Source organism: Heloderma suspectum, chromosome 11 (genome assembly GCF_057233095.1).
Source record: "Heloderma suspectum isolate Gila_16-S chromosome 11, 16-S_ref, whole genome shotgun sequence".
NCBI classification, from domain to species: Eukaryota; Metazoa; Chordata; class Lepidosauria; order Squamata; family Helodermatidae; genus Heloderma; species Heloderma suspectum.
The window spans coordinates 38,250,390-38,263,420 of record NC_139468.1 but is presented as its reverse complement, the minus strand read 5'-3'; the positions used below and the strand labels follow the sequence as shown (position 1 = coordinate 38,263,420).

The 13,031-nt window shown below is 41.4% G+C and overlaps 1 long non-coding RNA gene across 1 annotated transcript; it reads left to right on the top strand.

Annotated features, from left to right (window-relative positions):
• The first annotated feature begins 479 nt into the window (after nucleotides 1-479).
• On the top strand, nucleotides 480-11,205 carry LOC146337255 (uncharacterized). Its single transcript, XR_014785411.1, has 4 exons — nucleotides 480-823; nucleotides 3,526-3,598; nucleotides 6,337-6,402; nucleotides 10,833-11,205. It is a non-coding gene; the product is annotated as an uncharacterized LOC146337255 (long non-coding RNA).
• The last annotated feature ends 1,826 nt before the right edge of the window (nucleotides 11,206-13,031 follow it).

Below are 13,031 nucleotides of genomic sequence, written 5' to 3'. Positions count from 1 at the left end.
TCATCCAGCGCTATGCGGTTTGCTCGCCTGTGTTGTTTTTAAATCCGCCAGCGACCGCTGGGAGTGAAGCTGACGACGAGGCAGCCGGGGGGGGGGGAGGGGAGGGGGGGGAGCGAAAGCGAGGGAGAAACAGCACGAGCCAAGAGCAACCCGCGGCCCCGTGACAGGAGAAAGCCAGGCGGCGGCGGCGGCGGCCAATAGCATTCAGGAGACAAAAGGGCCAATGGGGCCGCGGCTGTCGCGCGTGCGTCGATGGAGAAGCGGGGTGGGTGCGGGGAGAGGCGGGGCCGGGCCGGGCCGCGCGCAAGCCCCGCCCACGTCCCCTGCCCTCCCTGCCGCAGTAGCGGCGGAGGGAGCGCGGGCGGCCATTTTGTGGCGCTGGGTAGGGGCGCGGGTAGGGGCGCGGGTGGGGGAGGGGAGGAGAGAGGAAGGCTTCGCTGAGAGGCGATGAAGACGGGCAGAGGCTTCCCTTCCCTCACACGCACACACGGCGCAAGATGGCCGGGGAGGCAGCAGCTGCCGCGGGCTGCTGCTGCTCCTCGTCTCCCTCGGGCGCGTCCCTCCCCCAGACCTCCCCGGCCCGAGGCGGCCAGTGGCTCGGGGGGCTCCGGCCGGGCCCAGGCTTCCGAGGGGGGCGGCCTGCCCCGCTTTCGACAGAGGCGCGGGCGGAACGGCCGCGGCGCAAACGAAGAGAGGCGGCGGGGCTGGCTCGGCTCGGCCGCGCCTTCTGCCTCCTCGGCGGGGCGGCCGAGGGAAGCGCCGCGGCGGCGGCGGCCACCGCTCGGCGTGCCCGGCTCGCGCCCCTGCCTCTCGGCTCAGGATGGTGAGTATCGCCGTCCCTTCGCCCTCCATGTTCTCTCCCCTCCTTCCCTCCGCCCTCCCCCGCCATTGTCTCTTTGTCCTTGAGAAGGAAAACAAGATGTCCTTGAAGCCGCCTGGGAGACGGGGAGAGGGAGGGGGAAAGCCACCCCGGGCGCCTCTCGCCGCCGCTTTTCGCCCTAGAAGAGAAGCGCGGTGGAAGCGCCTCAATTTCCAGCGCGGGGGGGGGGGTTCTCCCCCCCCCCAATTCGATTCGGGCGCGTCAGGTATTCGGGCTTCCCGGCACAGCAGCAGATCCTGAGATCCGAGAAGGGAAGAACGCCCCAGTCGCCCCCTTCACCCGGGCTTTCCTTGGCAGAAATGGGACGGCACCCCCGTTTTCCCTATTTGGGGTGGGCTCCCCAGCTCGAATTGGGGGTGTCGAGGGAAGAGCAGATCTTGGTTCGAGGTGGGAGAGAAGAGAAAAGGTCAGGTCCCTCGCTCACTTTACCTGCCTTGTCCTGGGAGTTTTCAAGGTCCCCATTTGAGTCTACATCCCCAATTCAAATCGGGGTACCAAGGAGGGGCTTCTGGGGTGGGGACAGAACCTGACATTGAAGGCTGGAGGTGAAACCCGCTGGTTTTGCTTTCCTTTACTTCCTCTTTGTGTTAATTGAACTGGTGTTAAAACTTCCTCGATCTCCAAATTAGAGGAGATCTTAAATTCAAATTAGGGGTTCCGGATAAGGACTCTTGGGCTAGGTGCAGAACCTGGTATACAAGAAGGTTGGTGTCAAACCAGAGCCGCCATTGGAACTGCAGAGTTCCCTTCACCCTTCTTTATCTCTCCCCCCCCCCGTATTCTGCAGCAGAAATGGGGGGTGGGTGGGCATTGGCTATACGTTTCCCCAGCATTAAGGGCTGATGCCCTTCTCCCCAATACAGAATGAAAAGTATGCATGGGGGATCCTGTGAATTATTTTCTTAATAGAATAGATTGTGAATTGCAGGTATCCTTGATGACAGTCTGCTACCCCAATGCAGCATGTGTGTGGGGCTTCACAGGGTGGGGGGCTGCAGCAAATTGAGGCAACACCCCTCCTAAAATATTTGGGGGAGGGAAATGAAAGGTGCATTATGACTCCTTATATGTCTACTACAAACTCCTAAGAACTTCAAAGGGTGGTTGTTCTCCATTGCTTCTGAAAAGAGGAAACAATTCGTCTATTTTTTGTAAGAACAAAAGGCGCCATGTCTGTCTCTTTCTCTCAAATATAAAACTTGTTTTTCTGTACGTGGGGTGTTGGCTTTTAACTCTTTCTAAACTAGTGATAGGAAAACAGGCTTCAGAAAAGGCTGTTTACTTTCTTGGTTGATGGGACATGTTAAAAATATAACATGTTTGTGCTTGTGATGAATAAAATGAACTTCTTTAAATACATGAGCCTTTTGTGTATGTGCCAGTTGTATAACTGAGTAAAGTTCTACATAAGAATTGGAATCTCTGATGAGTGGAAAACATGATTTAGTAAAATGGGATGTAAAATAAAATGGGATGTAAAATAGAATGAGCAATTTAAAAGTTGTAGAAGGCAGTTTTCTTGAAGTGTCATTGCCTATCTTTCATAAGCTTGCATTTTCTGCAGTTTTATTATTGGAGTTAATTTTAAAACTCCTTAATACTAATTGATAGTAAAAGTTTAAATGGATTATTTAGCGATTACTTTTCCTTGGCTGCTTGAAGTCTTCAAATGCCTATTCTCTGCAAGTTATACCTTAAAATTTGACTTTTGTGTTTGGAAGAACTGCAGTGATGTTTTGTTAAATTGTTGTGTTCACTAATTTGACCTTGTTCTAGAATTTTTCATTTTCCTGTGGAGCTAAAATTTAGGATATCTTAAACCTTGAGTGAAATAAGGAGCTTACCAGAGAAGAAAATCATAGCATGGAGCACATACTTGTTGTATTTTTAGCATGTTTGCAAATTTATTTTTAAAAGTTTTGGAGGCTTACTGGTTTCAACTGATTACAGAATCAAGAGCTGTCTTACAGCAAATTCCACTTTATTTCTCAGATGTGTTTACTTTTAAGGATCAGCATTTACTAGTAGCTAGTGGTCCCTTAAATGTATGCCTGTGGACTTGACATTGTGGTTTTCTAAATTACTGGAAACTTGTACTAGGCTGTGTTGTTGGGAAAAAAGTTTACTGTGACTAAGTTACATAAAGACTTTTACAGCAATGCAAGAAAATAAAGCTGAAGGCAAGTGTAAATGTGGAGGTTACAGAATTCAGATACTTCAGGGGAGTGGTGAAGGTGAAATCTAAGTCTCAAAACTGGACACGAAAGGATTATAGGTGGGATTTCAGTTAAGATGGTGTAATTTGTGGCTTCAAATAGACAGTAGAAATCTTATAATATGTGTTTTGGTGTTTGAGGAAGTGTACCAGGATTTGGAGAATAAATAGGAAGACTAAAGCATATTTGCCTTCTGATATACTTACAACTAGTTCGAACATTGTTTTGGGGATAAACATCCATAATGATACCTGTGACTTGTTTTTCTCTTGTGTGGTGGTGAAAATAAGCTGCATTGAACAAAAAGGCTATTATGCTTTCCTTATATGCTGTAGGAAACAACTTAAAAACATTGCTGAACTCTAGAATATCTGCAAACGATGAACAATTTTTTTTTCAATAAATCTAAACACATTTTTCTTTGTTTAGGTATTCTATGAATGTTTACCACTTCCATAAGTAATGGCTTTCAAGAACTGTACAGATTTTTTTTTTTGTTAAGGTAAGAATGGGTTTGAACTTGTTTGAATGACTGTTTTGCAGTTTTGAGCATACCATTGTGTATACTTTCCCTTAATAAGAGTAAAACACAAATTCCTGTTCAAACTGAATGCAATGTGGTTATTTTAAAATTTGTTTCTAACTGAATAAAGACAGGGTACACTTTAGGTTTTTGTTTAATAAAACAAACTAAAAATACCTACTTGGAAGAAGTCCTATTGATTTCTGTCAAATATATTTCTGAGTGGCTTGGGGTTACAATCTAAGGCAGCAGTCGAACATGCTTAAGGAAGTTAGCCATCAGTAAGTGAGGCTTACTTCCAAATAAATATGTTTCAGATCAGGTTGCAAGTTCAGAAACTGAATATGCATGTATCAGTGGCTTGGGTTACAAAATGAATCTTAACACTGAGGAAAAAAAAGATGGGCAACCTTAATTAACAAATGTAGTTTCAGAGAAAGCTTTCTCATGTATACTTAAAATGTACTGCAGTCTAATAACTGCCCTCAGTAGAATTTTTGAGAAGTAGGACCTAGCCATAGCTTTTTAAAGAAAATTAAAGGCGAATGGGAGTGCCCCTTTACTTAAGGTGAGTTGCCAAAAAGGTTCTGCCCTTATGAGCTTCACAATTCTGTTGCTTATAAAATGACAGCTGTTGAGCTAATAACTTGAAATTTGGCATCCACGATCTATCTGATTAGGTCTACAGTTGTGCAAAATTTCAAACCAATCCGATAAAAATTGCCACAGGTACAGCATGTTAAAAAGTGCTGAAAATTGACGCATTTGTAATTTTTACTCAAAGCTGTGGCTTGGCATATTATATCTGTCTTTCACATTTTTGTGAAAACTACTGATGTATGTTCCTTAGGTTTTTCAAGCAGGTGTGCCTTTCATTGGTTTAGTGAAATTCTGAGCAGTGCCTCAAAAGTTACTAAGGTTTTTTTGCCCCATGAAAGCCTATGGCAGCAAGTGCTGGCAAAGTTATGTTGGACATACTCACTTTCACTCTGAAGGTAGAATGCTGCCAATATTCAAAAGGTTTTCAGAAAATATCTCTAGTACAGAGGACTTTGAGGTGCAGTGCCCATTCCATTAGTTATGGAATGTGACCTCACAAGGTAAGACTACATGTTACTATGTGGATTGGGACCTTAGCATGGTGGGGTATGGGGACTTTAATTCCCCCCACTGCTGAGGTCCCAATTTCCCTCCAATTTACACTGCCAAAAAGGCATGCAGTTGTAATGTAAATTGCAAGCATAGGGCAAAAAGCCTTGTATCCACTGTTCGAGGGTCCTGATCCATATGGGGTCCAATGAGCTTTTGAGTTAAAAAAAAAAAAAAAAAGTAGCTGCATCTTTAACATGCAGTTTGACTCACAGAAAATTTGGGATGGGTGAGAATGGAGTGCACAGGTGGTGGGAGCAGAAGGATCAGGGCCTCACACCACCTTTCTGAAAGCAGAAATGCGGCAGAAGGGCCTGATCCTTGTTCTTTTTCTGTGATGGGAAAAGGACATGCAAGGATTGTGTCTCACACTAGGATTATATTTACACATTACACTGAATGTGCATTCACATACTATATATACTCATTAAGATGGTTGTGAGAATTTAGCCCTATTAAGTTCTCATCATGTGTTAGTCCTACATTAGAGGAAAGGAACTGAGGATGAGCTCACTAGCGCTATCCCCTGCCTCGCTGTTCTCAACTGCTTTCTATATGTGGAGAGCAACTGTCTGTAGAAGACAACCTCCTCAATCCTTGGAAATTCTCCCCAAGGTTTTAGAATCCTGTTTCTTGAAAGGACTTTGTGATTACCATCAGTTATTTACAACCCCATTTATCGTATAGGTAAACTTGCAAGAAAGCAGGTTCAAATACATTGGGGAAGGGTAGGATTGCCACTTCCTTTTCAAAAACCAGGAAAATTCAATGAAAAAAGCTGCCAATTTAGGACAAGAGGTAAGGCTATCTCATGTTGGCTCAAGTAATACAAACCCAGGAAATTGGAGGCTAAAGCTGACGCCTTAACTGCAGTGCCCCGTGATCAGTGATGATGTTAGACAATGTTAGAAATTGTGCTTGATTACAACTTGCCCTCCATGCACCCACACTTCCCTTGGCCTCTCAGGCCCAAATCCAAATGGGGAGGATGCAGTGCCTGGGACCAGCAAACATGCCCCATGGAGCAACTAGTCTTACTGTTAGAACAGGGCTTCCTTTCACAGTTTAACCCATCCTGCCAGCCACTGATGTAAGGAACACGCTGGCATGTGTCAACTCACAGGAGGATTACTGTAGTAATACAGTAAGGCTCAGATGGCTTCATAAGGCATTGCAAGACCAGGGCAACATGGGGCATCTTTACTGGTCCCAAGCACCCCATCTTCCCCATCTGGTTTTGGGCCTGAGAGACCAAGGGAAAGTGTGGGTTTATGGAAGGTAAGTTTGTAAGCAAGCACTATTTGTGACATTGTGTAACATCACTGATCACAGGGCATGTCAGTTAGGGCATCAGCCTTTGTTTCCAATTTCCTGACTTTGTGGAACTTAAACCAACATGAGATAGCATTACCCCTGTTCTTAAACTGGCAGGTTTTTTTTTATCGTTGAATAGTATTTTGCTGTTACTTGGATCAAGTCATTGTTTTGGTCTTGAACATGCTCAGCACTGCTATCGTTGGATGTCTGTGTTGAATGCCATTTGTTGACACTTGTATTTTCTCTTTAAGGTTCACATCAGGTTCTGATTGCTGGGAAGATTCATATGGAGCTAGAAGAGAGTATAGCTGTTCCAGGTATGTTTTATTTATGCTGAACTTGTTTGACTAGTACAGGTACTTCATATCTTCAGTTCTTTGTAGCTGTCAACCTTTAATAGAAAATCCTTGCTTTCATTTTAAAGGCACCTTTTTAATTTTTAACTGCAAAAATCCTGACTAGAATTTCCAATGTTATCTTCTAAACAAGTTGTCAACTTTACCAATTTAAATATTTTTGAGGCAATTGAAAATACCAGTATTCTTCTAGCATTAGAAATGAAACATGAGAAGAGTCATGCTGGATCAGGCCAAGGATCCATCTAGTCCAACTTTCTGTTCATGTAGTGGCCAAGTAGCTGCCTGTGGAAACCCATAAGTAAGTCATGAGTGCAACCGCACCCTCCCGCCCATGTTCCCCAGCAACTGGTATACATCAGCACACTGGAGGTAGTATATAGCCATCTTCACTAATAGCAACTGATAGACTTATTCTCTAAGAATTTAACTAATCCCCCTTTAAAGCCATCCAAATTGGTGGCCATCACTACATCTTGTGATAGCAAATTCATAGTTTAGTTATATGCTGTGTGAAGAAGTTCTTCCTTTTATCTGTTCTGAATTTTCCACCAGTCAGTATCATGAGAGAGGGAGAAAACCATCTCCCTATCCTAGGTGGCTACACCATGCATAATTTTGTATACCTCTATGATGTCTCCCCTTACTTACCATTTTTCTTAGCTAAACAGTCCCAGACATTGTAAAGGTACCTCATAGGGGAGTTTCTCTAACCCTTTCATCATTTTGGTTGTCCTTCTGCATTTTTTCCGACTGTACAATATCCTTTTTTAGGTGCGGTGACCAAAACTGTACAAGTGTGGTCACACCAAAAGTAGCCGAACAGCTTGAAAATTATGCCTTGTTTTATATATCACTTAAATGCTCAAAGTGACTTGCATACATTAGCTCAGTACTCGATACAACAAGGTACAGGACAGATCATGAGGGTGTAAGGCCACCTTCAATTTACATGTTTGGGTTGAGATTTTAACTAGAGACTTACAGCTCAAGCTACAAAACTATATTGTCCTGCTTCTCTGATGTCTCTCTTTAGTAATCTCATATTTTTTTTTTTTATGTACAGCACCTTTTTATATTCAAAGCTGAAGACAATCACAATGAAGTACATTCTCTTTACTTTTTTTGACTTAACAGGAAATGTACCCTATGGTAATCTCAGCTATGTTATGCATTGCCTAATCCAGAATTGAATGATTTTGAATATGTATGATTTAAGGTATTCCTACTGCATGGTATCTTTAAAAAGGAGAGATGTGCATCAAACACAATGTAGAATTTGGATTCCCAAGTCAATTAACGTTCGACAGGATTCAAAATTAATTTTGTTTAAAACCTTTAGCATTGGACTGAATAAAAGCAAAATAATGTTGCTTTGCGAGAAATAAGTTCATGTTTACAATATGAGTAGGTTAGAATGTAGGTTAGAATATCTGTTTCTTAGCACAATTTAATTCCTTAATGAGACTGAAGTCAATTTGCTTTTCACTTAAACTGAACAAGTTTTTATTAATGTAGGGAGCATCTTTCAGACTGTGTGAACTAACTTGCAACATGGGCTAGCTGCTTTAACAGTATTGTAATTCATTAAATATAGGAAGGTAATTAAAGACATAGTGGAATCCTGTGCATATTTACTCATAAGCCATTCCTGCTGACTTACTACTGAATGAATATGCATAGGATTGCAGTCATAACTTAATGAAAGTGGTTTTGAGAGTTGGGAACCCTTTGCATAAATTTAAGGCACTTTAGGAAGAGTTCTGCGCGGTACGTGACTTTAGAACAAATCTTACTGCCTGATCATAAGTATATTTGTTGGGAAGAAGCCCCACATCTTTGTCCTATTCCTCCTCAGCTCAGGGTGGTTTATGTCCCCACCCCACATCTTCACAATAACCCTGTGCGGTAGGTTAAGCTGAGTGGGGATATCGGCCTAGGTCTATTTCTGACACTGACACTACTCCAGAATGGAATGGGATACTTCAAGCATTAAGTCAAGTAGTTTTAATAGTTATCTAGGGATCTCAGCATTTCCGCCACATTCTCTTATTCTAAATTTCATTCACAAATCTTGTATTTTTTAAAAATGCAATTTATACTTCCCATGGCTCTGGGGGGAATATCATAGAATGTAGATTGTGGGATGTCATTCTTAAATTTGACAGTCCAAGTCTTTAATGTGGGCTTCTAATATTGTCATCCATACTTGGACTTTGTTCTTCTTGATAGAAAGAGGCAGGAGTACAACTAGTTTTCTCCTAGAATGCAGCGTCATTTGCTTTGGAGCACAGTGAGAAGACCTTTCAGTAAACCAGAGCAAATTCTAGTGTCAATAGCACAATAAGTAATATAAAGAGTGTCAATAGGTGCATCAGCTTAAGCTTGGGTGTTTTTGTGGTATGGGTTGGCTTTGTTCTTACTAAAACCCTTGAATATGCTATTCAGTTTTGGAATAACCAAATGGGAGGCTTTCAAAAGAGTTCTCAACTTCAAAAACCTTTTGGTGGCCTTTCAAGTGAACATACGGCTTTCCCTTCTTCCTCTTCGAGCTGCTGCTATGGTACCACCAAATGGTGAATTCAGTTTTGCTGGATGTTTAGTCTCTGGACTCACTAAATGTTTGATGATGACTCAGCTGGATTTACATTTGACTAATGTTCTTGTTTGAAATTACCCAAGAGAACTGATTAAAAACCTGCATCTTGGAGAGATGGCTACCAATTTCCCGTAAGCTATTTCTAGACAAGCTCTACTACAATTTCCTGTGGTGCACCATAACAGGTCTGGCTGTAGCCTTACTTAAGCTATGCTGTTACATCTATAGCACAGTGTGATGGTGGATATATCTAAATAAAATGGTAGGTTTTCTACATGGCCCATCCAGGGCTGATCTCCTCCCCCCCCCCCCCCAAGTACAGTATGTTCTTGCATGATCAGTCACTTGGAGTTCTCCAGCCCTAGCCTCACCCATGTTCTCTGTTGAGTTCCTCTCTTGTTACACTTTGAATGGTTCCATGTTCTAAGCCATGTTGCAGCTGGATTTGCATGTTACAAGTTGAAGTAAAGAGCTCCCTGACCTTTCATGGACTTGAAAGTGATCAATTATCCTTCACTGTTTGTGAGGTTGAAAAATACAGTGCCTTTGTGAGAAGATTATGTGCCAACAGGATTTCATAAATTAGCTTAGATTTGAAATTTACTTGAATTTGGAATTTCAAGGAAGTGTGGTACCTGAGCACATCCCAAACATTCTGTTGTATTAGCAAAATTACTGAAAGATTCAAATTGCTGCTATGCACTCCTCAGAGATTCCCCAGCATAATTGGTGCTGGCTTATCCATTGGATGCTGCCCCTTGGAACTGTGGTCACACCTACTGGAACAGATGGGTACAGTTGAGAACTGGACAGGGAGGAGGAGGCAAATATGGAAGGGCTGCAAAACCAGATTGACCAGAACAACCACTTGCCTGGGGTTGGCTGTCCACATAGACTTGAACCTGAATTAAAGTAGCTTTCAAGGTGTGAGGCATACTTCAAGAAAACAAATTGGAAGGGAACACTTGTTCCTTCCTAGTAATTGTGTTTAATTGTCAGTTTTACTGAGAACTGTTGATCAAAATAAAACAAAGAAATATGTTTTTCTTTATATTTCAGGGATAGTTGTATAGCCAAAGAATAAACTTGGTATAATTTAATTGGATCCCTGTTAAATCTGTAGGGGCAGAAGTATGTACTTGGTCCTCTTGTAGTACTTACTGCTTGCTGTGAGGGTTCAGTATACATTTGTCACTCTTTGAAATCCCCATTTTGCTGCACTTATTACTGTCTATAACTTCCAGAAGTAACGCCCATTAGCTTTGGAGTTCCCCTAAACTAAACTATATTGTTAGGCCTAAGAGTTTGGGAAACGAAATTCACCAGCTATACACCCTATAGAATAATAGCTTCCTTGGTGCTTTTTAAGTAACCACACAGAAAATGGTATGAAATTGATCAAAATTTCATTAAACTCAACCAGAATGTTTTTTCCTTTACAGATACTTAAAGGACTTGGAAATATATTTACATAATTTTAATTGTGAAATGTGATAAAGCTTGTGTCCAGATCTAATACCTTCCATTTCTTACCATTTTGGTAGTGGTCCAGAGCAGAATTTTTGTATTTGGTGAAGGCATACATCCTCCTTCCCTATAGTAATCCTGAAAAGCAGTGAATGGAATCTTAAATACTACTACTTATCTGACATTACTAATTTTGACATTGCTTTAGTCCTTTTAAAACATGTTGAAAATGTGTCCAGATAAGACGGTTCAATGTTGGTTGCTTAATTTAAGGATAAAATTACCTGTATTCCAACAGCATTTTTCTTTTAATTTTTTTATAAAGAGTCCAGACAAAGGAAGAATCTCAAAGGGAGACCACGAGTTCCAAATCAAGATGGCAGTTCCACTGATTGAGAGGTTGAGGAAATGAACTAATGCATGATTGCTGAGTATGTCCATCCAAGACATGGATATTTTAGCATGGACTACGGTGTTATCTAAACCAGAGAAGATTTGGGCTAATGACCATCTGATAAACGTTTTTTTATTAAATGATTCCAGTCTTTTGCATGAGAACTCATTTTTGAAGTGGAGAAATGGAATGGGTTGACTGAATTTTCAAATCAGGAATGTATGCATATGTTTATCCCCGTTTTACTTAACACAAGTGCAATGCTATTTTAAATGGTTAAATAAAAGTGTTTTTTACATTTTTATTCTTGTTTGTCGTCTTTCAGGCTGAACAGTTCTTAATTATCTCTTCTGTCACTGGTAGTATTGATGAGAACTACTTTATTTTACTGAGGGAATTTAAATTTTCACAAAATGATATTTCAAATACTTGTTCTCAGTGACTCTTCAATTTGCCTTAAGTTCTCAATAGGATTATATTCTTGGTTGGGATTTTATTTTCTGTGTGTTCTGCTTAGTTGTAAAAACGTGTGTCCTCTAACGTATGGTTATATGTCTGGTTGATTTAGGTTAAATGATGGTGGATGTCAACAAAACATGTGTATTGGTGCAGCTCTTAGAATGGTACAAAGTTAGTGATATGCTCAGTGACCACATACTGTGGCCTGAAGTCTTCTGTGACAATTCTAGGGGTGGATGGATATCCACATGCCTAAAAACTGGCACCCTTTCTCTAAACACCTTTAATGTTTGACTTCCTCCTATTAGTATTAAATGGATTACGATTTATGCAAATGTACATAGCATTTATGGTCCTACTGTATTGCTGTCCATGTTAACCAACACTAGCTCGATGAAGACATTGGGTTGAATCTTTGGTTTGTCTACATACAAAGTTAACCTTGATTGTTTTGAGTTACTAAATAGCTTTTGCCACCTGCTAAATAACATGTCAGTTATTTGAGTAGCTAACTGATATACCTTTGGGGTTCAAAGTCCATTTTCCTCCTGACATAACGGTGTAGAGAATTATTGAGGGGAAACTAGATAAAAAATGCAAGATTACCATTGTATGATGACTTATTAATAGTGCTAATGTTCATGGTTCTGAAACTAATGTTGTAAAGACAGCTGTCCATTTACCCCTTCTTAATGCATATCCTGATCCTGTATAGTTTGCTTAAATTGTGATTCATGTCTAGACGTAACACCCGAGATTCAGGCTAGTAGAATTCCTTGGGTGTTCAATTCCGCTTGAAATACTAATATCTGTAATGCCACTAACATTGACCAAGTGCGTTCATGAATTTGGAGACATAGAGCCTATCTTCAAGCATAGTTTGCTACCATTCCAGGTTTCCCAAGCTAAATCCTCAAAATTCAAAAAACGTAGTATAGACTGGGCTGAAATGAGTTGCAGAAATGGCAACTGGTAACTGGTTCTTGTGGTAGGACTTGCAACTTGTTAGGACCTTTTTCTCTTGTGACTGTAGGCCAAGACTCTTATCCAATTATCAGGGGTCATGGTAAAATACCCAATACTTCTTTCACTGAGGGAGTGGTCAATGGACAAGGAACTACTGTCTTGCCTTCATCTTAGATCTTGCAAAGGGTTTTGTTAATTCTTGATCATTGGCGTCCAGAAGGCTTTTGGCACTGGAGTTTGGTTAAAATTGAGATCTTTTAAAGAAATGGGCCACAAGACAATGAATGGGCTAGGATTATTTTATAACCATTTTAGTCACCATATTGAATTGAAATATGAGGGATACAATTTTGTTCTTTCCAAACAGAACCACTAGGGAGGCGCTGTTGAGTTAGAGGGGTTAATAAACCTTTTGGGGGGTCTCCATTGGAATTACTTTTCCAAGGAAGATGTCTTAGGGCCACTGATCTCACAAAGCCTATCAGAAACTTAGAAAGTACCTCATTTCTTCGAAAGCTACCCTTTGGGGTGTTTGCCAACCCATGTAAACTACAGATACTAATGCAGGGTACACAAGTCCCACTTCCATTCCTTCAAAATGGCTTACTATAGCACAACTTCCTGTCCAGGGAGGAAGTAATTTTAGCCCAAGGACAGAAATCTAAGCCAATCCTCTCCAACAAAAGCAACCAATAATCTCTCTCT